This window comes from Armigeres subalbatus, chromosome 3 (assembly GCF_024139115.2).
Source record: "Armigeres subalbatus isolate Guangzhou_Male chromosome 3, GZ_Asu_2, whole genome shotgun sequence".
Taxonomy (NCBI): Eukaryota; Metazoa; Arthropoda; class Insecta; order Diptera; family Culicidae; genus Armigeres; species Armigeres subalbatus.
The window spans coordinates 368,249,423-368,273,577 of record NC_085141.1 but is presented as its reverse complement, the minus strand read 5'-3'; the positions used below and the strand labels follow the sequence as shown (position 1 = coordinate 368,273,577).

Below are 24,155 nucleotides of genomic sequence, written 5' to 3'. Positions count from 1 at the left end.
AGCGCAATCAACTGAAGAACATGAAAGCTTTTGATTGATGTACTCCAATTAATTCATGAAAAAATTGTTACTTAGGTCCATTTGAAAAGTTAAGCGAGAATTCTCGAGTTATAAAGAAATTGGTGTATCATTTGTATGGGAGCCCCCCCCCCCCTTCCAAAGAATCTGAAGAACCTTCCTCGGCCCCAAAAACCTCTTCATACAAATTTTCACGCAGATCGGTTCAGTAGTTTCCGAGTCTATAAGGTTCAGACAGACAGAAATTCATTTTTATGTATATAGAAGAGAAGAAGAAGAAGAAGAAGAAGAAGAAGAAAAAGAAGATTTGAGCTTCAAAACCGTTTCTTGAGTGAAACAAATGTAATTCTGCAATTCCTGGTTGATCCAAATCTGAAAACCAATCCTGCCCTGGTTGATGGTTACCCAATATTGTTTTGCAGATCAATCAAGAACGTAGTAGAACATTTGTTCTGACCATAAGACAGAGATTGATTTTTATTTATTTTCCATAAGTGGATAGCCGATACTAAAGACAACGTGTACCATAGTATACTATCGCATTCCATCAAAACAATGTAATGTTTAGGGAAATCAGGAGGTTGGGGAGGAGCAGCCAAACATTTTCGAGGGAACCCCGAATCACATCAACATTTGATATCAGAGCACAGAGAGCACAGATGTGCGTCTCACACGAAGAACGACATGCGCTCCCACTTTGCGAGCGATCCATCAGTCATCGGAGTCGCACGCTCGCCAGCCCCGAACAGTCCGTCTAGCTGTGGCGTGTGGGGCTGTCGTGCAACTTTCCATTCCCATTCGTTGGGATCTACTTCGGTCGCGCGGTTGTATGGTGCATATCTCGCTTGTCGGGCGACGCTACTCAGCATCCCAGAGTGCGGTTCACGGTCGGTTCCGGTTCTGCTTTGTCGTTGCCTGGGGTAAGTGGGGAGGCAAGGCGAAACGTGTTTCGAGTTTGCATACGCAGTGTAACGTAGGAATTTGAGGATTGTGTTTTTTCGGTAGGCCACCGCAATGTCACGACTCTGCCGAAATTAAGTGACTGTAATTGACGGTGAAGAGAGTGGTCTGTGTCGTGTTGTGCGTAGCAAAATCGTGACGGAAATCGTAAAATTTATTTTCAGTGAGTTGGTCATTCTTGGAAGCTGTCTTGGAAGATCGTCATTTGGAACCACGCGACAGTAGAAGCCAAGCCTGGCGAACTTCGCGAGACAGCCAGCGTTTATTGTGTTGTTGTAGCCGAATTGGGAACACAAAGAGAGGTCGGGGAACTGGAGTATCCGTTATTTGCGGAACGGGAACTGACGCTTTCATCTCCGGTCGGGTCTGAGTTGGGAAAGAAAGAGCACACCTCCAGGAGAGAAAGAACTTCGCAAAAGTGCGCGCTCGAAGGCGAAGGTGGTTGTCCCCACAGCATCCCCAGACGTTGCATTGAAGTCAGCTGTTTGCATCTCGGGGCCAACAAAGCACCCGTAAGCGTGAAAACTAGACACGAGACGGTAAGTTTGCGGACAAGGCAGAGGCAGTGGTTGTTTTTACTATTATGTACCTACACGAGTTTCTCTTTCTCCATTCGTTTGGTCGAGAAGGTGTGGGGGGCTTTGTTTGAAACGTTTTCTGCTTGTCCGTTGCTCCATCACACTCCCATCGAATTTAAAGTTGCGTTGTATTGTTTTTATCTGCTTGAGCAATTTGAAGATCAAGTGCTCTCCGTAGAGCTGTTCTCCTTTAGATGAATGCTAATTGAGTGTATTCTTGATCTCCAGTAGCGAAACGACTCATCTCCACTTAACACATTTAATAACGCTTGATTGAGTTCAACTGGCGACTATGACGCGTTCGTATCTTAATGTACAGTCTCAGCTTACTGTAGACGAAATCTAATGGCAATCGTAATGTTTATTGCTAAAACGCCCCCATAATGGTGACTATAAATATGAAAAGATTCCCTTTAACTTTTAATTGGATTATTTTATTAAATGACACATTGAATTTGATGTTTGCGAGAGGAATTTATTTCATTTATGAAGTGATAATATATACGCTATCTCACCATTCTGAGTCTAGGGTAAATGATGTATCTTGGACAAGCGCAGGACATTCATTAGAAAATATATCGAGATTGAATAGTATAAAACAATTGAAAACCACTAGGTTCATCCAAATACATAACCTATGATTAGTCTTGCGTCTCCATTGCCCAATTTTTGAGTAAATTACGTTTACTAGGTGTAAACTGTGATATACTGCGAACTGAAATATTTTCTTTTTGGACATCAAATATATAATTTCGACATGGAAAATGCATATATTTTGGACAGAGTCATTTTCTCCTAATTTAAAAATGGCCACCTACAGATCTCAATGGTATGACTTACCTACACGTATCCACATTCATTTAAATGCATTTATTTGCTTAACTGACATAGATTAAACCAGAAATTAACATTGTTTCGCAATCTTATCGATATCATTGAAAACAGCCTGAAAGTTGGCAATTAATGGTTCATCCATGTACTGTACATGGGGTGACCAATAAATGTCTGATGCATAAAAACATAACTTCATTTTGGTCACTCCTTTTTCATCCGTCTCAAGTTCATGTTCAGCGATTGGAATATGTTAGTATCTCAATTACAATCAAACTTTGGCCGCAGAACCTCAAGATTGCCGTTTGAACCAATTTAAACGTGTTTCAGGTGCATGTTACGAAGAGTCCTATAATGCATGTTCTCCTGCATACTGGCGTCCAGCAGGCACTTTGGTAGAAAGCTTTACATTTTAGATAATTTTAAAGATAAATAATAGTTGATTTGTGAATTCTCATCAGGTGCCACTAGAGTTGAGATAAAAGTATGCAATGATCATATTTTCGATAAAAAATTTCCTACACATCATCTAAAATTGATCGAAGAAGCTCAGCCTTGTCCAAAATATGTACATGTCCAAAATATATCATTTACCCTAACTTTCAATTACAATGGTTCTCTTCTTTCCATATGGATTACCGATGTGATTGACAATCTAACTGGTCGTATATTACTCCCGAGAAATCTAATTTTGTGGAGCACCGTTTATGGAATGATTCACACGAATCATCCCATGCTGTCCTGCGTAACGCTAATATGTAGTCACCAAAATCTATACATATAAATAAAAATGAGTTGAAATTTATCACGATTTAACTCGCAGAAGTATTTACCGATTTGTACCGATTTGCTATATAATCTATGGTCTATTTCATTTGTGTTCGGCAGTGTTTCAGTGGAGAAGGATCACAAAAAAATAGGAAATTATTCTTATTTTTATGGAATTTGCACGCCACGATCTACTCCACTAGTCCACGACGATGGACCTAGCCTTCTACGGTGACCCGAATTCCCACGCCCTTGATCCGTTTGGCTTCCTGATTAGCCTTTCAGCTCTCGCCTTGATCGCTGACTACTCGGATAGTCCCCGGCGGTGGATCAATCCTAGCCCAAACATGAGGTCCCCGACGTGGGAAGCGCCTACTCCAATAATAGATTTTCAATGCCCTCGACTCTCGAGTGCCAATGATTATCCTGGTCGTCACTCTTGCGACAACACTCCACTGTTATTCATTCTGGCACATTCTTCCGACGATGTTATCGGTGGTGGTGTCCATTCAGCATGCCTCCAACATAGAACTCATCTCCGTTTCTAACCGGAGACATGTGGACATGATGTGCTTAGCCGTTTCTGTCACGTCTGGACATTGCGGACAGGAGGCGGGGAAAGCATCCGTTTCCTGTGAAACACAGAAGTAAGCCACAGTTTAGCTCTCCATGTGGTTCACTAATCCATGTCAACCTGGGTTCGAAGTTCTCACTCATTTTCACGAGCAGAGACCGCTGATTTTCGCCGAGAAATCGGTTTGCCGGAAAAGAAAACAAATGTCTGATGAGAGTTTACCATTTCTCCCTCACTACTAGTGCCGCGAAAAGTTGATTTGCTCGTTTTCTCACCCCTTTCTTCCTTTTCGTGACATCACCAATTGCAAAAAGAGTAGCCTCTATGGAACAAACAAATTAATCCCATCATGCAGTCGATGTGGCGGTATGGCTATAGTGACCGCATCCCATTGCCATTTTCGTTCTAGGTACAAGCCACGTTGCGGTCATACATTTTTTGTAATTTGTTAGCGAAAATTTTCACGAAAAGTGAGTGAGGCGTGAAAGTGATGAAGCGAAAAAAAAAAATTCATCAAGTAGGCACGATTTTCGCTTATCTTCTAGGTTTGCTCTAGAGCAGCGGTTCTCAACCTGGGGTACATGTACCCCTGGGGGTACCTTCGACGGCCCTAGGGGGTACCTCGAACAAAAATTCGTAATGGCGGATTATTTACAATTCCAATCAAAATTTATTGATAAAGCCTCCTTTCAAGAGGCCTGGAAGCCTTCTTTCAAGAGGCCTGGAAGCCTCCTTTCAAGAGGCCTGGAAGCCTCCTTTCAAGAGGCCTGGAAGCCTCCTTTCAAGAGGCCTGGAAGCCTCCTTTCAAGAGGCCTGGAAGCCTCCTTTCAAGAGGCCTGGAAGCCTCCTTTCAAGAGGCCTGGAAGCCTCCTTTCAAGAGGCCTGGAAGCCTCCTTTCAAGAGGCCTGGAAGCCTCCTTTCAAGAGGCCTGGAAGCCTCCTTTCAAGAGGCCTGGAAGCCTCCTTTCAAGAGGCCTGGAAGCCTCCTTTCAAGAGGCCTGGAAGCCTCCTTTCAAGAGGCCTGGAAGCCTCCTTTCAAGAGGCCTGGAAGCCTCCTTTCAAGAGGCCTGGAAGCCTTCTTTCAAGAGGCCTGGAAGCCTCCTTTCAAGAGGCCTGGAAGCCTCCTTTCAAGAGGCCTGGAAGCCTCCTTTCAAGAGGCCTGGAAGCCTCCTTTCAGGAGGCCTGGAAGCCTCCTTCCAAGAGGCCTGAAAGCCTCTTTTCAAGAGGCCTGGAAGCCTCCTTTCAAGAGGCCTGGAGTTCTCCTTTAAAAAAACTCGGAAGACTCTTTCAAGCGGCTCGAAAGGTTCGTTTTAGAAGGCTCGGATAGCTCTTTTCGAGAGGATCGGAACCCTCTTTTCAAGAAGCTCGGAAGCGTACTTTCAAGAGGCTTTGAAGCGTTATTTCAATATGTAAAGCCTCTCAACAAGAGGCGCGAAAGCCTTATTTCAAGAGGTTCGGAAGGTCCGTACAAGAGGCTCGGTAGTCTCCCTTCAAAGGGCTCGGAATTAATCTTTCAAGAGGCTTGGAAGCCTACTTTCAAAAAGGGGTACCTCAATTAATGCAAAAGTTCGAAGGGGTACCTCTCAAGAAAAAGGTTGAGAACCGCTGCTCTAGAGAAAAGAGGGGTGAAAGAAAGATGTTTTTAACTACAAACTCCGAAAAAGAATTCTCCTCCGACCCGAAAATCGCTTGATTTCGTCTCTTCGAAACGAAAAGTACGTGCCCTGATGTCAACACATTCCGGACAAGGCGAAAGGTCCACCTTCCCTTAGTCAAGTTGTCCCACTCCCTCTGCTACCCATTTGGCTACCATTGCTGCCTTGATATTATTTCTGTCATTACCGGTGCCCCTGAAGGCGATCACTCTTCGTTTTTTCTACTGTCAATATGAAGGGAATCATGCCTGCGAGTACACATGCCGCCTCGCGAAATACAGTGCGGTGTCGATCACCGATGTCCGGTTGTTGACGACTATCATCTGCGTTTTATGATGCGCCAACTGTAGCTTCTTGCTGCGCAACTATTCCACAACGAGACAGATCGAATCAGCTGCAGTCATCACCTCGATGAACTCTTCGTACACGGTCATCAGTGAATCCCACTAACTTGGCTCCTGGCGAGAGCTTCAACCACAGCTCGCCATCGTACATCAAGTTCCACAGCAGTAAACCCAGGATTATTCCCTGTGGACACCTGCCCTGAACAGTAGGCGCTGTTGAACGCATTCCGCAGTGTAATCGCTGCGCAGTAACGGATACCACGCCGCTTGCATTCAATGGCGACATCTGCAGTGACAACCACCGATTAATTGCACCCAGAGTAGACTTGCTTGCTCGAAAATCTGACCGCCTCCATCACAAACGGAGACGGACTGGTCAGGATTAACTTCTCCAGTAAAATCCCTACAGTATCTATCAGACAGATTAGTCTGTACGCTGAGAGGTTTCGGTAACTGGAACAAACACTGTTTCTTTCATATATCCGGAAATGTCCGCTTCTCTTGTTTTGTCCATCACCACCCGATAGGCGTCTCACCATGCCCAAAACGTGCGTTTTTTAGTTTTCGACCTGAAAACTACATTTTAGAGTCATGGTGTCTTCAGAAGAGTTGAACGATATTTGTTAGGCTTCCTTTTGATGAGATAACATTTATGATCTTGAAGGGCGGTTTGGAATAAAAAAAACGCAGATGTACTAAACCAGTGGTTAATCTCTGCAATGATAAAGAGAATGTGAATTGGAACATTTTCTGAAGACACAATATTGAAATAACGGTTGGTAACTAGTAAGAGCACGTTTTGTATGAATGACCCTCAAAAATCATATTTTAAACATATTTTTGCCTTTCTCGTACAACTAAGTTGTACCGAAAGGCTATCATTTCACTCCAAATTCGAACTTTTGATAGAAGTCCCGGAGACCCATAGTGTTATATACCATTCGACTCAGCTCGATGAGCTGAACAAATGTCTGTCTGTCCGTGTGTGCGTGTGTGTGTGTATGTGTGTGCGTGTGTGTGTGCACAAAATGCCATAAAAAACATTAGCCAAATTTTCACATAGAAACTCTTAACCGATTTTCTTGCAACAAGTTGCATCCGACAGAGACTAAAACGCTGTTGATCACTATTGAATTTCATAATAATTGAAAATTGCAAAAAATAGATAATATTAAAATAGTGATGAGACATAGTCACATAGAACAATAATGTGTTATGAAAAATGCCTTGCATCTATGAATATTTCTCCCATTAAGAGTTTCATCGTACTATAAAGATGATCGTGTTGCACGCATTTAGGCGTAGGTATGCTCTTCGTTCAGTTTCATAGTACTATGAAGTTGTCCGAAAGTCAAAATTCGGACATAGGAAATTCGATAAACTTTTGGCAGCGCCATCTGTCGTCTACTAGTGTAAATTTTCTATTATAACATTAGACGGGGTAGCTGTTTTGCCTTTCTTGTACATCATCGAGGTGTAAGCGTAAAGGCTACATTTATTACCTTTTTGCGCGAGAAAGGCGCCATCACCGCTAGGTGGATTAATCTGGGTTTTTGAAAACGATTTAACCAGTATGGTTTTTTCTAGAAAGTTGTTAATAATGACAAAAAGTAGTCTAGAAAACTACTTTGATCTACCTATCTTGAAACCTGCCAGTTATTGAGGAATCTTTAGAAAAAATTGTCATTTTTTACATCAACACACCATGTACAGCGGCAAGCCAAACAGCCATTATCTGAAAGATTCGGTTTTAAGCTACTGAATGCACAATGTTTTCCGTGTTCAATGTTCCGCCGTGTTGAACACAAAGAAAACTTGTCATAAGACGAGTTAATACAATCCCATTGAATTCCACCACTTAATTGTATCTTGACAGATACGTATTTCGACCTCAACAGTAAGGCCGTCTTCAGTGTCTTGTACTTGACTCGACTTGAAGAATTAAGTGGTGGAATTCAATGGGATTGTATTAACTCGTCTTATGACAAGTGAAGACATTCCACTAAAAAGCTCAAAATAATTTTCTTAAAGAAAACTTAATACATCAGATCTCAGATGGAGCAGAATACTCAAATATAACAGCTCACTAGCGTCGCATCTTGGAAGAAGTGCTCATTATATTGAGCACCGCTTCGTAGTCCTGGTTATCCTGAACAATGTTGCCGAATGCAACTTGGATGTAGGTACGAGGGATCTCAAGCTAAAGCAATATTTCAAACCTGCCGGCTTTGGCAGGTTTTGTTCTATTATTGTCAGGGGGGTTATTTATTACTGATTATGCTCAAATTTGGCCTAAACATTCTTTGCATATCAAAGAATATTGTTGGCAAATTTCATAAAATTTGGTCAACAAAACCCCCCTGACAATAATAGAACAAAACATGCCAAAACCGTCTTTCCCCCTACTTAATTAATTGATACTTTTTCGATATGACTGTTTGACCGGTTATCCTACCATATTTAAAGACATGTGTGATTTTTTGGGGCGGCTCGTCGCAGCAACGCTCATTATATATACATTGTTAGTCACCGACGACGACAACATCGACCACCGTGATATAAAAACGCCACCGTCAGCGGGCAGAAAATGTACACACGAGACATTACTGTATGAATTCAAGGTCATGAACAAACTAAAACCATTAACACGAGGGCCCCAAATAAGCAGGTTTCTTCAATCCCAAGACTGTAATGATGATTGGAACACATGGCGGTGCAATTTGACCTTCAAATTAACACTGATAGGGCGAATAATAGATAATGATGACACCCATAGGGGAGTTGGATACGTTGCGGCAAATTGTGATAAAATAAATTTACGAAAATAATTACGGATTTCAATCAACCACATTATTTTCTTTGAAATTATAAACTCAGCAGGAAAGTCCTCTTCAATGTCTTTTTTATGGCTAGTACATTGAAAACGGCATTGTATTTGGGGTTAAAATATGCCTAATTTCAGCTGTAACACAGAACAGAGTACCGATGCAGGCAAGAAACTTTTGAATTGCTTTAGTTTTAACCGCCGCTGCTAATAATCGCCATAGAGATAGTTGCCTTAGATAAACAAACCGGCGCGCGGTTGATGAGATATATTTTGATATTTAAAAAATATTGTCCATCACGTGACTGATGTAATAAAATGCTTTGACAACATGTGCTATTTGTATTGCGTTTAAAATTCGAGAGCAATAAATAAAACCTGATCAATTCACCTAGCGATAACCGTGCATTATACAAAATAGTATTTTGGCTAAAACTTTTGAGCCCATTGCTCGAATGGACCCATTTTTAATAGCAAACCATGGGACAGGATTCTACGTCTTATGCAAAACACTAAGTGGCAAAAGTTCATCGAGCTCATTGATATATAACACAATGGGTTTCCGCATCTCCTTCTCGTACATTACTGTCGAGGCCGAAATACGTATCTGGAAATAAATGAAATACTAACTCGCCTTATGACAAGTGAAGCCGTTCCACAAAACAAGCATAAATAATTTTCCTTCTTATGAATGTTTACAAATCGTGCTACTTTGCAATTTGCACGTACCTACATTATTTTGCAAACAAGCATTACTTTTCTCGATTCCGAAGAACGTAAACGTTTTTCTCCAGAACTAATTCCCTTAGCTGATAGAGGAAACCTTTTTCGTCGGATGCAGGCCGTACTTTTTTCAGGAAATGCCCGTTTTAATTTACTCTTCAATATATTTTGCTAATTCTTGTACGCTCAAATCACAAAGTCGAACTATTCAACAAATCGAACTAACTATACAACTATAGGAGACCTACTGTTCCATTTTTCACTACACAGTTACAAAAAAGCGCAAACCTCGTTAATAAGGACCTACTGTACCTACTATAGGCAAATTAATTAAAAAGCTCAGCAATCGTTTTGACATTGTGGTAGGCATATTGAAACCAATGAAAACGTGATAGACATAAGAACGCTCCCAAATTCCTTATTTACATTCAAATTTTGGGATAATCGGTCAAAATATGCCATGGCAAACACCTTTGCCAATGGAAAACGATGACATGTTGAACAAATTTTGAGATATTTTTAATGAAACCCGACTAGAAGGTCATACCAAAATTATATCAACATATGTTATTATGTTACACAAAATTCCTATAACAAAATTTGTTATAAACTTGCTGCAGGATGTTGTGAAAACATCTAAATTAATATCAAAAACTAGATAAACCTGCCCGATTTTGCTCGGGTTGTTTTTTTCTCGACCCAACTGTCAATCGTTTAGTTGATTGCAGCGTTGCCCTCTAGATCGATTTCACTTCGAGTTTGATTATTTTCAAAAACTTATTGAAACATAAGAATTTTTACATTTGTTTACCTTTTCCAGCAAAAAGTTCTATCTTTTCATGGTTTAACGGTTAAAAAAAAAAATTAAATATCCTTTCATATTTATAAACACAGCTGATTCCAAGACGAGTCGAATCTTGCAAATCGGTCCATCCGTTCGTGAGTTATATTGCCTCAAAGGCAGAGCAAACTCATTTTTATATACAGAAAAAGAAGAGAAGAAATGACTTTCAAAAAAGCCTTCAAATGCTGTTACAATTTTATCACAAAAATAACAAAATTCGTTATACATTTTAGAACAAGATAACGAATTTTTAACAAAATTTGATACAAAGTATGTTGTGTACTGCGCAGTTGGAAATTGTTAAAGCTCTTGATAGATCTCCATCTTGTGAATTAAAATCAGATTTTTTGTATTTGTCTGAACGAGAATATTTTTCAATTGGGATAGTTTTGATCACCGCGTGACTTTATCGAAATTAATTTATTGGCATTTTTCGGTGATATGCGTTATGGGTGAAGATATTTAGCGCGCTCTTGTATGAATCTCTGAAAATATTGATTGATCTCTCATATGGCCCTCTGCTAATCTTCAGTTTCTATTCATTTCACACTTGCTGCTCGCTTGCGGTGTCAATCGAATCTGTACCTTCATTGCTTTCATCTACTCTCGTTCGCTTTGAGTACACAGATAAAAATATATTGTTATTTTAAATGTATTTTCATGCACATATTTGGAGCATGCAAATAAACGCAATATTCAATCTACACAGATAAAAATATGTTGTGATTTTAAATGTATTTTAATGCACATATTTGGAGCATGCAAAAAAACGTAACTTTCAATCGATCTCACTATCCTTTTAAATCGAAATAAATTTAAACGGTGCTTGCTTGTAAAATTCAATCAAATTTAATTGAATATCAAATGTTATTTCGTTTGAAGGGATGAGCTACAATTTTACACGTCGTTGAATTTTCAAAATTATTTGCTGTGTATCTTACTGTTCTGTTAAATCGAAAAAAAAAACTTAAACGGTGCTTGCTAGTAAAATTCAGTCAAATTTAATTGAATATTGAATGTTAATTCGTTTGATAGGTCAGCTGTAATTTTACACGTCGTTGAATATTCAAAACTATTTGCTGTGTAGTATAATGATCACCGAAAAAAGCCAATAAATTAATTTCGATTTCGAAAGATTATTTTTCAACAACATAAAACTAAGCCTATTACAACTTAAACAACCTTTTAAAATTATAACAGCGTTGTGATTACTATGCTGAAAGACTTTGCTAGATCCCTTTTTTATTGCCTACTTTTGGGAAATTCGGTGTAAATCATATTATGATAAAATCTTGTTGCAAAATTTGAAAGATAATGGCAACTAAGAACAAAATTTTATCAAAATAAGCTATAAATATCACAATGTGTTACAATTATGTTCAGTTTTTGTTATACTCTCCTAGTCGGTAAGCAAATCAAATGTAAACAAACCGGCTTAATTGATTCTAACGCAGCGCACTTAAATTACATGCCCAATCATTTCTATGTTATCATAAACGAGAAACAAGTAGCTATTCACTTGCGGAGCTAAAGCTGATGCACGTTGGAACACGTGACCCACAAAATTGAATGTTTTCCATGAAATTTAAATATGTACATACGCCAAAATTGATCTGAATAGGAAAAGTGAGTTTCCATCGATTTTATTAAAATCTGGAGAACTTCTTTCTCTTAGAATTTTAGAATTTTTCCAAAAATTCCAATTATATTTTTTCTGGAATTCTATCAAGAATTCTTTCAAGAACCTTTCCAGAGAATGTCTTCATGAGAAATAAAAAATCCGCAAATATTTTGTTCATATACTGCTTTAGGGATTCCCTTTAGAATATCTTTTGGAAATTCTTCTGGAAATTTATTTTGATTTAGTATTTTTTCTTTCAGAATTTCCTCCTGGCTTAATGTAAAATAAATCGCTAGAAAATTAAAAGAAATTCTTAGAATTGCGTCCAAGGGCTTTTGAAGGAATTCCTAAAACAATCTCTAAAAGAATTTCTAAAGGAACTTCCGATAAAATTTCTTGAAAGATTTTCAAAGGAATTCCTAAAGCAATTATGAAGAATTTTTCGGAGGAATTCCTGCAAGAATTTCAGTAAAATTTCTTTAGGAATTTGCTACGGTTTCCTGAAAATTACTTATTCTTTTTTGAAGAAAATGTCATTCCAAGACTGGTTCATCTCTGAGTAAAGAAAATTTCTGAAAAAGTTCGCGGAGGATGTTCTGTAGGAATGCCTGAAAAAAGGGCGAAAGAATTCATAAAGTTCTGGAAGAATCTTTGCATGAATTTCTGAATGTATTGCCGAAGGATTTTTTGATAAAATACCTGGAGCTGGAGGCATTTCTAAAAAAATATTCGAAGGTATTCCAACATCGATTTCAGAAAAAAATACTGGATGAATTTCCGATGGGATTTCCGGAGGTATTTCCTGAAGAATTTTTTGAGGTATTAACGAAAACTGTCTGAAGGATTTCACGCAAAAAAACTGAATCTTTTTTTTAAAATAACACCTGGATGAATATTCTGAAAAAGCTTTTGAAGGGAATTCCCAAGGAATTCCTAAAAATATCCAAAGAAGTATGATGGTGGATCGACTGTTATCTCAATATTTTGAGGATTTGCCTTCGCATACAGTCTCAATCTCAAAGTCAAACAGGGTTTTGTTTTACTACAGTCGTAGAACTTAAACAGCAGTTCGAAAAAATGGTTGGTTGATTAGTTAGTTGCTTGATATAAATAAATATCGAGATCACAGTAGATGGGGGGTCCCGTAGCGTAGTTGGCTACACTGAAAATAATCTACACGCTCGTTAAACGTGCTTTTCCACGTGAATCTAACGTGTTTTATGACATATTTTTTTCACTAGTATTCCACGTTAAACTCAATGTTCCTTTTCACATGCATCTATCGCGTTTTATTATTTTTCATTTTCACTTACGATTCACATTAAACTCATCAGAAACAAAATTGAATCGACACCACTTGCCAATTCTGTTGAATGTAACGTGTTTTGAGCATTGTTTTTATAGTTAAAATTTTGGTATGCTGTCATTAAGCTGATGAGAAAATTTTGTGTTGTTAACAAGGAATTTAAAATAACAACATTGCCAACGACAACAACATTATCCTCTCTTATAAATGTTGGGACAAACTCAACTCGCAATGGGGCCGCCCAGAAACCACGTGGTCATATATGGGGGGAGGGGGGTTTGGAAAATGACCACGATAAGCCACATGGGGGGAGGGGGGGTGTTGCTCTCGAACCACGTGGTTTTTTTTACACGAAAAACTTTTGGTGAATAACAATAGCGGTGTAAAAATACAAATCATTAAAATTTAATGATTTCATCATTAAACGCAAAGCGCACACACTTAAAAAATATGACCGAACTCGGTTCATATTTCTACCGAAACCACTCGGTTATTATTAAAGAACCGAATAGTTCGTTTTAAAATAATTATTCAGTCACATGTTTTCAAATCGATACCGAATAATCGGTTACATCAGAAAATATTCGACAGAGAACATGTCAAATAAACCGAAATATTCGGTAAAACATTGTTGTGTACTTATTCGGTACGCGATAACCGAGAAAACTCGGTACAATAAATCAATACCGACCAATCCTAGCATTGTTTTGGGGTAACAATGAGGTAACGATACAGTTAGACATTTTTGATCGCTACAGCTGTTTTTAAAGTTTCACATATTTATTGTGTTATTCGAATTGTGCAACATATAAATATATGAAAATTGTGTTTGAAAAAATACGATAAATGAACAAATAGTTTCATTAAACGATCATTGTTTTTATTTTCAGATTGAACAAACCTCGTCCAATCCTCCGGAGTACATCCAGCCTATTATTTCATTTGGATATTCGCTCTTGTCCAACTTCTTGCAACGGATTGAAACAATCACAAGCCGCTGTAATTTATCCTGTATCCTTCTTATTTGAAATAGAACAATGATTCTCGCATAAGGGTTAGTTATCAGTTTTATTTTTCCTCATAAAAAACTTTTTCATGGAGAATGATTGATTTTGAAAATTCGAACCGAACTACGTAATTGTTTTACAGTATGTTCGGTTCACTTGACAGCTCTCGGTAACACTATATAACCGAGCTTCGGTTATCCTAGGAAAAGCAAACCGAGTTATTTCGGTTACTTTTGACAGCAGGAGCTTGACAGAATGGGAACCGAGCTCAGCAGATAAAAACTCGGTTCAAATTCAACCGAGTTCGGTATTTTATTTTAAGTGTGCATCTTAGGGCCGAAAAGACGCAGGTGTGCATCGAGAAAAACCGGTAACGCAGCGTCGGTCGTAACGCCGATGCATATCTGCGCTATTTGACCATCTTAGCCTTAGATCCTTTTTCCATAAAAAATAAAGGAAAGAACAGGTTGCGATTCAGTCTCAAAAAGGAAAAAGGAAAAGGAAAGGAAAAATGGGAAAATATAAAAAAAAATCCGCCGCGCCACGCCACCGCCGCTGATGGTTTTAAGCATACCCTCGACACTTTTGCATCAGCGGACTGCAGCTACAAATTTGAAAAATATTCATGTTTTTACAATAATCCAAGAAAAAAACTTCAAAAGAATTTCTTGTGGATATTCAGGAAAAATCCAGTAAAGAAATTTCCTGTAAAAACTTTGACATTACTTCATATCATCCTGATAAAGTGCTGGCATTCAGAATGATTTTTGAACAATTCTCTCTGAAAAATTTTGCTTGGAAATTTTGCTACAAATTGTTAATGAAAAAAAAAAAACAAAACATCTCCAGTGTAAATTGCGAAAAAAATTCCTTAAAACTCCGAAAAAAAATCCATGTGAATTCTGTCTGAAAATTCAAAACAGTCCCGTGGGAAATCCATATAATTTTCGGTGGAAAAAAATGTTCAAATTTTCATATATTTTTTTTACATTCTAATGAAATTTTCTACGACAAGTTCTTTCGAATCTTCACCAGAAATTCTTCTTTATTTCCAAAAGAAGTTTTTCGAACATTTTAAGGAGTGCACTTCAAAATGTTCAGTCTCCAGTTAGCTTTGCGAGAAAAGGCGTAGGGTTGCCAACCCGGAGATGACGAGTTCGATTCTCGTTCCTGTCTAGGATGTGTTCGGGTGGGAAACATTCTCGACATCCTAGGTATAGTGTATCCATCGTACTAGCTAAACAAGATATATAATCGTGCAATGGCTGGCATATAAAAGCTTTCAATTTATAACTAAGGAAATGCTAATAGAATATACTAAGTTGAAACGCATTTTTTTCAATCAAAACTCTTCTGAATTTCCGAAAGATATTAAACAACCAATGCCACATGAAACACTTTGATATTTCCGTTGATATTTTGTTTTTGGATTTTTTTTCAAATTTGGAATTTTGAAATGAAAATTTTTCGGAATACTTTTTTACGCTCTTTGTGAATTCTATCACATTTTTTAAAATTTTCCAAGTATTTTTTTATTCGAGGCATTATTTAGAATTTCCACGGAAGAGTCTATGGATTAACTTCAAAAAATTCTTTGGATTTTCAAAAAATTAATCTTTAGAATTTTCGAGATTCTTGTTTTTTTTTAATTTGTACCATAAATTCTTCCAAAATTTCATCGGGAATTCATTCTTCTTCGGGAAGTCATTTTGATTTCTTTGTATGTTCAGCTAAACATTGCTTTAAATCTTTACCATCTAAAGATGCACAGGAAATGATTTAGAAATTTTAAGGAATTTTCACATCAGAAAATCTTTAAAATTTTGATTTAATTTTTTAAGTACTTTAATTTCAAAAGTACAATTTTTTCGTTATTTCCACTTGTAAAACCATCGGAATTTTCTCGGGAAAATCATTATTGGTGTTTCAGATGAACTGTTTTTTCGATTTTCTACTGGAAAATCATAAGAATTTCCATTGGAAATATTTTGGCATATTCCGAATAATTTGTTTCGTTTAAAAAAAAAACTGCTGAAAATGTCTAAGATTTTTTTTGGAAAACGAAAAAAAATTCCATTGGAAATTTAGAAGAATTTCCTTTGAAGATTCATTAAAGTTGCCCAGGATTTTGAAAAAAAAAAATCTTTAGAGATTCTGTAAAAAAAGTAAGCTGGATTTTTTTTTCTAATTTATACTGAAACCTGTTAATATTGGAATGTAAACTAATTTGATGATTCTGAAAGCAAAACTGGAATTTCTACAGGAATGCTACTCAAAAGAAACAACAGTAGGAGGTTTTATTTGCATCTCTAAGATTACATATTAACTTTGTGATTCTCTGACAAACTTTTTGTTGTAAGAGTTCAGTTTAGATGCTTCGCTGAGGTTAATATTATTATTATTATTATTTAATCAGACTAAGGCCGAAGTGGCCTGTGCGGTATATAAAAGTCTTCTCCATTCGGCTCGGTCCATGGCTACACGTCGCCAACCACGCAGTCTACGGAGGGTCCGCAAGTCATCTTCCACCTGATCGATCCACCTTGCCCGCTGCGCACCTCGCCTTCTTGTGCCCGTCGGATCGTTGTCGAGAACCATTTTCACCGGGTTACTGTCCGACATTCTGGCTACGTGCCCGGCCCATCGCAGTCGTCCGATTTTCGCGGTGTGAACGATGGATGGTTCTCCCAACAGCTGATGCAATTCGTGGTTCATTCGCCTCCTCCACGTACCGTCCGCCATCTGCACCCCACCATAGATGGTACGCAGCACTTTCCTTTCGAAAACTCCAAGTGCGCGTTGGTCCTCCACGAGCATCGTCCAGGTCTCGTGTCCGTAGAGGACTACCGGTCTAATTAGCGTTTTGTAGATTGTCAGTTTGGTACGTCGGCGAACTCTATTCGATCGGAGCGTCTTGCGGAGTCCAAAGTACGTACGATTTCCAGCCACTATGCGTCTCCGAATTTCTCTGCTGGTGTCATTTCGGCAGTCACCAGTGAGCCCAAGTACACAAATTCTTCTACCACCTCGATTTCGTCACCACCGATGCAAACTCGCGGTGGGTGGCTCACATTGTCTTCTCTTGAACCTCTTCCTATCATGTACTTCGTCTTCGACGTGTTGATGACTAGTCCGATCCGCTTAGCTTCCCTCTTCAGTCTGATGTAGGCTTCCTCCATCTTCTCAAAGTTACGTGCCATAATATCTATGTCGTCGGCGAAACCAAATAGCTGGACGGACTTATTGAAAATTGTACCACTCGTGTTAATCCCTGCTCTTCGTATTACCCTTCCAAAGCGATGTTGAATAGCAAACACGAAAGACCATCACCTTGCCGTAACCCTCTGCGGGTTTCGAAGGGACTCGAGAATGCCCTGAAACTCGAACTACGCACATCACCCGATCCATCGTCGCTTTGATCAACCGTGTCAGTTTATCCGGAAAACCGTGTTCGTGCATTAGCTGCCATAGCTGGTCCCGATCGATTGTATCATATGCGGCTTTGAAGTCGATGAATAGATGATGTGCTGAGGTTAATATCCTGGGAATTTCCAGTACCTCCAGAGCTACAGAAGGTCCCAAATACTCTTAGGAATCTATAGGGATATTCAGTAATGAACTTTATAATTATTTTAAAAATCAAAAATAGAAATTATAGGGATATTATGGAACATTTCTAAACCATTACAATTTTTTCTTGAAATTTTTGTAACATATTCGCGGGTCCACATTTTTTGTATCCTCCTGATGCATCGAAGGTGTACGAGTTCTAGATATCGTAATACACGATACACATTACAGCATAATAACATCATCAAAATGTTCGAATTCATGAAAATTTATAATTTCCATGCTGGATTTAGTTTGATTTTAAATCAGCTTCTTTTTTGCCTTTCTCGTACAGCTAAGTTGTACCGAAAGGCTATCATTTCACTCCAAATTCGAACTTTTGATAGAAGTCCCGGAGACCCATAGTGTTATATACCATTCGACTCAGCTCGATGAGCTGAACAAATGTCTGTCTGTCCGTGTGTGCGTGTGTGTGTGTATATGTGTGTGCGTGTGTGTGTGCACAAAATGCCATAAAAAACATTAGCCAAATTTTCACATAGAAACTCTTAACCGATTTTCTTGCAACAAGTTGCATCCGACAGAGACTAAAACGCTGTTGATCACTATTGAATTTCATAATAATTGCAAATTGCAAAAAATAGATAATATTAAAATAGTGATGAGACATAGTCACATAGAACAATAATGTGTTATGAAAAATGCCTTGCATCTATGAATATTTTATCCGTGGCTTCCCATTAAGAGTTTTATCGCACTATAAAGATGCTCGTGTTGCACGCATTTAGGCGTAAGTATGCTCTTCGTTCAGTTTCATAGTACTATGAAATTGTCCGAAAGTCAAAATTTGAAGATAGGAAATTCGAGAAACTTTTGGCAGCGCCATCTGTCGTCTACTAGTGTAAATTTTCTATCATAACATTAGACGGTGTAACTGTTTTGCCTTTCTTGTACATCATCGAGGTGTAAGCGTAAAGGCTACATTTATTACCTTTTTGCGCGAGAAAGGCACCATCACCGTTAGGTGGATTAATCTGGGTTTTTTATTTCTTTATTAAAGAGGCTTGCAGGCCTAGGCTGGCTCACCTCTGCTAAATCAGTTGAAATTGTCCATCTTCAAAATTGATCGGTTTAACCATATGTTTTAAATCGTCTAAGACGAATTAAGTACTGTCCATTTAATTCCACCAGTTAAATGGACAGTACTTAATTCGTCTTAGACGGTTGAATACATTCCACTAAAAGAGCTTAATATATTTTTCTGCATATGTTTTAGTTACATAAGGTTTTTTTTTTTCTAATTTTTGTACTTGGAAAAACCACGTGGTCATGGGGGGGGGAGATGGGGGGTCTGCCAAATGACCACGATAAGCCACATGGGGGGAGGGGGGGTTGAAAATCTTCAAAAATATGACCACGTGGTTTCTGGATGGCCCCCAACTGTTTCCTTGAGTGTTTCACCTAAATCCTGGGTAGAATCTTTTGAGCACAATAAAAGTGTTTGCAATTTACGAATTTGTAAACTTATTTTTATAAAGATTTTCCTATCGCAAATAAAACCTGTATTTATTAATTGTTCAATATTAACCTGTCCGGCAATTCTAGAATAGTTTTCAAAGTGAAAAAGTACTTGTAAAAAAAACATTAGGAATAATTTTTGAGGGATACCAATACTTTCTCACAAAATGCTGCTGGTTGCATCTGACAATTCGTGACAACGCTTGGTGGTTGCAGTTACATTTTTCCTCTTTGCAGGTCTCGTCTCAGCCTAGAACTACTCAACATCGTTGACGAGTTCAATGGTTGATTTGGAATGCATCTGTGCTACGCGATTGAGCCAAGTGAGGCGCTAGTTTTCAATCATTGGATTAGTGTACATGCCGCTGAACGTTTTCTGCTCTGATGACGATGTTCATCATGATTCATACAGAAGGATGCGTTAGGAGCAAACGTCAAATGGGAATCAATCATGGTCGACTGTGCTTCCTGCGATTCTGATAATAGAGGGCAGTAGTGTTTTCTGTTAAACAAATGAGTCCTGGGTTCGTAATGCACAGGATGGCTAGCAAACACAAGATCGTATATCATAGCGAATAAGTGTACAAAGTGGAGACCATATTCGTGCACTTTGCATGCAGTCAAATGGAGGAATGCGCCTATATAACCTCCACCTTGTACACTTATTCGTTAGTATATGCGACTTTGTGTTGGCTGGATGATCCCTTATGAAAAGCTTCGGGGAGAAATCGCTTTTCGGGAAGGAAAAACAGTGATAACAATTTTTCGCTCACTTCGATTGCAGCTGAAAAATAAATTGCTGGTTTTCGTTCATATCCTAATATTTTCGTGTCGTCCCAATGCAAACGGTAGTAGCTTATGTAAAATAAATAAATTTTTTGAGTGGATTATTCAGTAAAGCTGAAATGTTTTTGGATGTTATTTGCATAAGAATCAAAATTTTCAGAATTTAGATTTGAATATTTTCATTATAAATATTCCGAACTAATAAAAATGTAATAAAACCAAGAAATTTTAAAGACATCGAAGTGCTACATCGATTGTGTCAGTTAAAAGAAAACATATTCTAATATAGTTAAAGTTGAAGTTTAGGATTCAAATTTACTATTTTTCCTTAGATAATGTATTCATTGAACAAAAAACTGATTGAAAAGAATAAAAAATTTCAAACATCGAAATTTTAAATGAAGTCAAATAAATTGGAATAAATTTTTGTGATTGTAAATTTGAGAACATACATTTAGTTACAGTTTTTTAGTTTAAAGCGTGCCAAACTTTTTTCGAAAAAGTAGAAAGTACTTTGGTTGAGATCAAATAAGTTGTAAAGCATTTTCAAAACTGGTGGTCCCGTAATTGGCGCTTTTTAAAATGAATCTTTCACGGTGTAAAGCCTTCCAAATCAGTTTCATTATCGTAACAGCTTACGAAAAACGTCTCTCACGGTATGCTACCTAACGAAAGTTTATATACACCCGATTCTTTTTTTACACGGGGGATGCGTTCCGTGTAAAAAAAGTTTTCAGTTCAAAATTTGAAAATCAGTGTAAAAAAAGTTTTATGATTTCTCGACGAATCAAAATGGAGCAACTTTGCAAAAATTTTGTATGGGATCCTTGTAAAACAGAATTGAGTGTACAGAGATGATAAGTGAGATTTTTTCTTTCTCCTTTGGATCAATCCCTGTTTCGCAAAAAAAATGTCAATACGGTCAGCACTAGGTGCCTATTTACCGAAGGGAAGATCCAATCAATACGTCCCTAAAAATGGACAACTTTGAACCCCCTAATCCATTCGCCACACTTGTTTGCATAAACCCTCAATATTGTTTTGTATGAATCGATCATGCTGTTTGATATTCTCCGCTTCTTTTTCCATAGAGGCGCGACGCGACGTTCTTCATGTACGATATTTAGTTGTGGTTATGATAGTGGATTGATTAGTATTCACATAAAGCGTTGCAAATGACGGTGCAAGTTGCGGAAAGTGAAATTGAATAGACTACGTTTTGGCTACGCTTCATTTACCGCATCAGACACTATCGATAGCCTTCACAGATAGAAAAATCCATTGAAATTTACGCTAATTACGCTGAATTCAGTTTTGATTTTTGAAGCTCAGTTTCCATATCTTCACAACTGTTTTTACAGAACAATGTCGCTCGCCATGCATAGTTATTTATAAATCAGCATATCGACATGTACAATCCCATCATTCATATTGGTGGAAATCTGGATCTTGCCTGCCATTTAAATATCAGGTTGACCACTGCTAATCGAATCGGATGTTATGCAATAAAAGTGTTTAACTACAGGTCCGGCATCGGTTGACGAAGGAAACATCTCGAGCACTAGTAGATTGAATGGCGTAAACAACAACTGCTGGTGGTGTTGTTTATTTTACTATATAGAGCAATGTGATAAAACATCGCTCAAAGTAATTATTAGTTGCCACCCATGCCGGCATGGCTATTAAACCATTCGAACGATAAGTGTGGCTTGATTAGTGGTTGTAGGTTGCGACATCAACAAATGCATTGCCGCTAGTTCCTGTTTACCTTGAAAATAAAAAATGAGGACGGCAAAGTATATTTGCATATGTAACAGATATAGCAGATTGTGATATAATCTAATGTAGTCAAACTATTAAAGCTAACATAAGTGATAAGAAATTCTAATTTGCGTGAAGTTTGCTCTGCGATAAGCAGACTTGGACTTTAATAATTTGTTATCTAACAATTTGTGAGAGCAAATGCTTAACCTTTTGTCTGTGCTCTGGGGTCAATATGACCCCAGGCCACTTTGAGTGGCTGCCATTTTTTTAGTTTTCAACCGATTCTCCTAATTTTTGGTAGTTTGGTAAAACTCGCCGAGATCTGTCTCCTATGTGCAAATTCGCTTGAAAAATCTTGAAAATATGCGCTACAGTGTCCTTTTTTCAAAAAACTTACGTTGTCTGTGCTCTGGGGTCAAATTGACCCCAAATTGAAATTGCTATAACTATTTTAATGATTGGCCAATTTTGGATTTTTGGGGCTGTTTTGAAAGATAATTTAATCATCTTTCAGGTCGTTACCAAAGATTGACTATAGGTGGGCAGGTACATCGCGGGGAGGGTTTTCGTAAAAAGGGTACAAAACAGTGATTTTTCATGCTTATTTTATTATATTTGAAAATCCTACCCATTTTGAACTGCACCTTTTCAAAAGGTTATGCAGGAAGGCGTCTGCTTTGACATGAGGCATTGATTAGTTTAGCGCTTGGTCGCTAGGTGGCGGTATATTTGAATTCATTATTTTACACTACTCAAGTAACTCCGATATATGGAATTTTCCTCATTGTAAATATTCTTATCGCACAATTTTGAAATTTGTAAAGATGACGTCTGTAACAAATTTTGTCTGGTGGCAATAGACTGCCATTTGACGGAATAAATAATAAGGAAATTTACAAATAGGCGGCGCTAGTGTACTTGCAATATTCTTGCATATATGAAATATTGCTTTAGCTTGAGATCCCTCATACCTACACCAAAGTTGTATTCAGCAACATTGTTCAGGATGTCTAGCACTACAAAGCGGTGCTCAATATAATGAGCACTTCTTCTCATTTTTTAATTTGTGCGATAAGAATATTTACACTGAGGAGAATTCTATATATCGGAATATCTTGAGTAGTCTAAAATAATGAATTCAAATATACCACCACCTGGCGGCCGAGTTCTAAACTTATCAACGCCTCATGCCAAAGCACATGCCTTCCTGCATAGCCTTTTTTAAAAAAGTTGCAGTTCAAAATGGGTAGGATTTTCGGATATAAGTAAAATAATCATGAAAATCACTGTTTTTGTACCCTTGTTTACTAAAACCCCTCCCCGCGATGTACCCGCCCACCTATAGTCAATCTTTTGTAACGACCTGAAAGATGATTAAATTATCTTTCGAAACAGCCCAAAAAATCCAAAATTGGCCAAACATTAAACAAGTTATAGCAATTTCAATTTGGGGTCAATTTGACCCCAGAGCACAGACAACGTAAGTTTTTTTGAGCACAGACAGAAGGTTAATCAGTGTATAACTATCAGATCAAAATGATTGCAATGTTCACGGCGGTAGGGTAAATGATATATTTTGGACATGTACATATTTTGGACAAGGCTGAGCTTCTTCGATCAATTTTAGATAATGTGTAGGAAAATTTTTATCGAAAATATGATCATTGCATACTTTTATCTCAACTCTAGTGGCACCTGATGAGAATTCACAAATCAACTATTATTTATCTTTAAAATTATCTAAAATGTAAAGCTTTCTACCAAAGTGCCTGCTGGACGCCAGTATGCAGGAGAACATGCATTATAGGACTCTTCGTAACATGCACCTGAAACACGTTTAAATTGGTTCAAACGGCAATCTTGAGGTTCTGCGGCCAAAGTTTGATTGTAATTGAGATACTAACATATTCCAATCGCTGAACATGAACTTGAGACGGATGAAAAAGGAGTGACCAAAATGAAGTTATGTTTTTATGCATCAGACATTTATTGGTCACCCCATGTACAGTACATGGATGAACCATTAATTGCCAACTTTCAGGCTGTTTTCAATGATATCGATAAGATTGCGAAACAATGTTAATTTCAGGTTTAATCTATGTCAGTTAAGCAAATAAATGCATTTAAATGAATGTGGATACGTGTTGGTAAGTCATATCATTGAGATCTGTAGGTGGCCATTTTTAAATTAGGAGAAAATGACTCTGTCCAAAATATATGCATTTTCCATGTCGAAATTATATATTTGATGTCCAAAACGAAAATATTTCAGTTCGCAGTATATCACAGTTTACACCTAGTAAACGTAATTTACTCAAAAATTGGGCAATGGAGACGCAAGACTAATCATAGGTTATGTATTTGGATGAACCTAGTGGTTTTCAATTGTTTTATACTATTCAATCTCGATATATTTTCTAATGAATGTCCTGCGCTTGTCCAAGATACATCATTTACCCTATCTC

At 37.8% G+C, this 24,155-nt stretch overlaps 1 protein-coding gene across 5 annotated transcripts in view; it reads left to right on the top strand.

Annotated features, from left to right (window-relative positions):
* Window positions 1-765: 765 nt before the first annotated feature.
* Window positions 766-24,155, top strand: part of LOC134226382 (choline transporter-like 2) — a 94,120-nt gene continuing 70,730 nt past the window's right edge. The window contains exons 1-2 of one of the 5 annotated variants that reach the window (XM_062707137.1): window positions 766-938; window positions 1,258-1,517. The gene's annotated coding sequence lies outside the window, so the exon portion shown is untranslated. Of the gene's footprint in view, window positions 1,518-24,155 lie in introns of all 5 variants that reach the window. The other 4 variants (XM_062707133.1, XM_062707135.1, XM_062707136.1 and 1 more) reach the window with 4 other exon arrangements.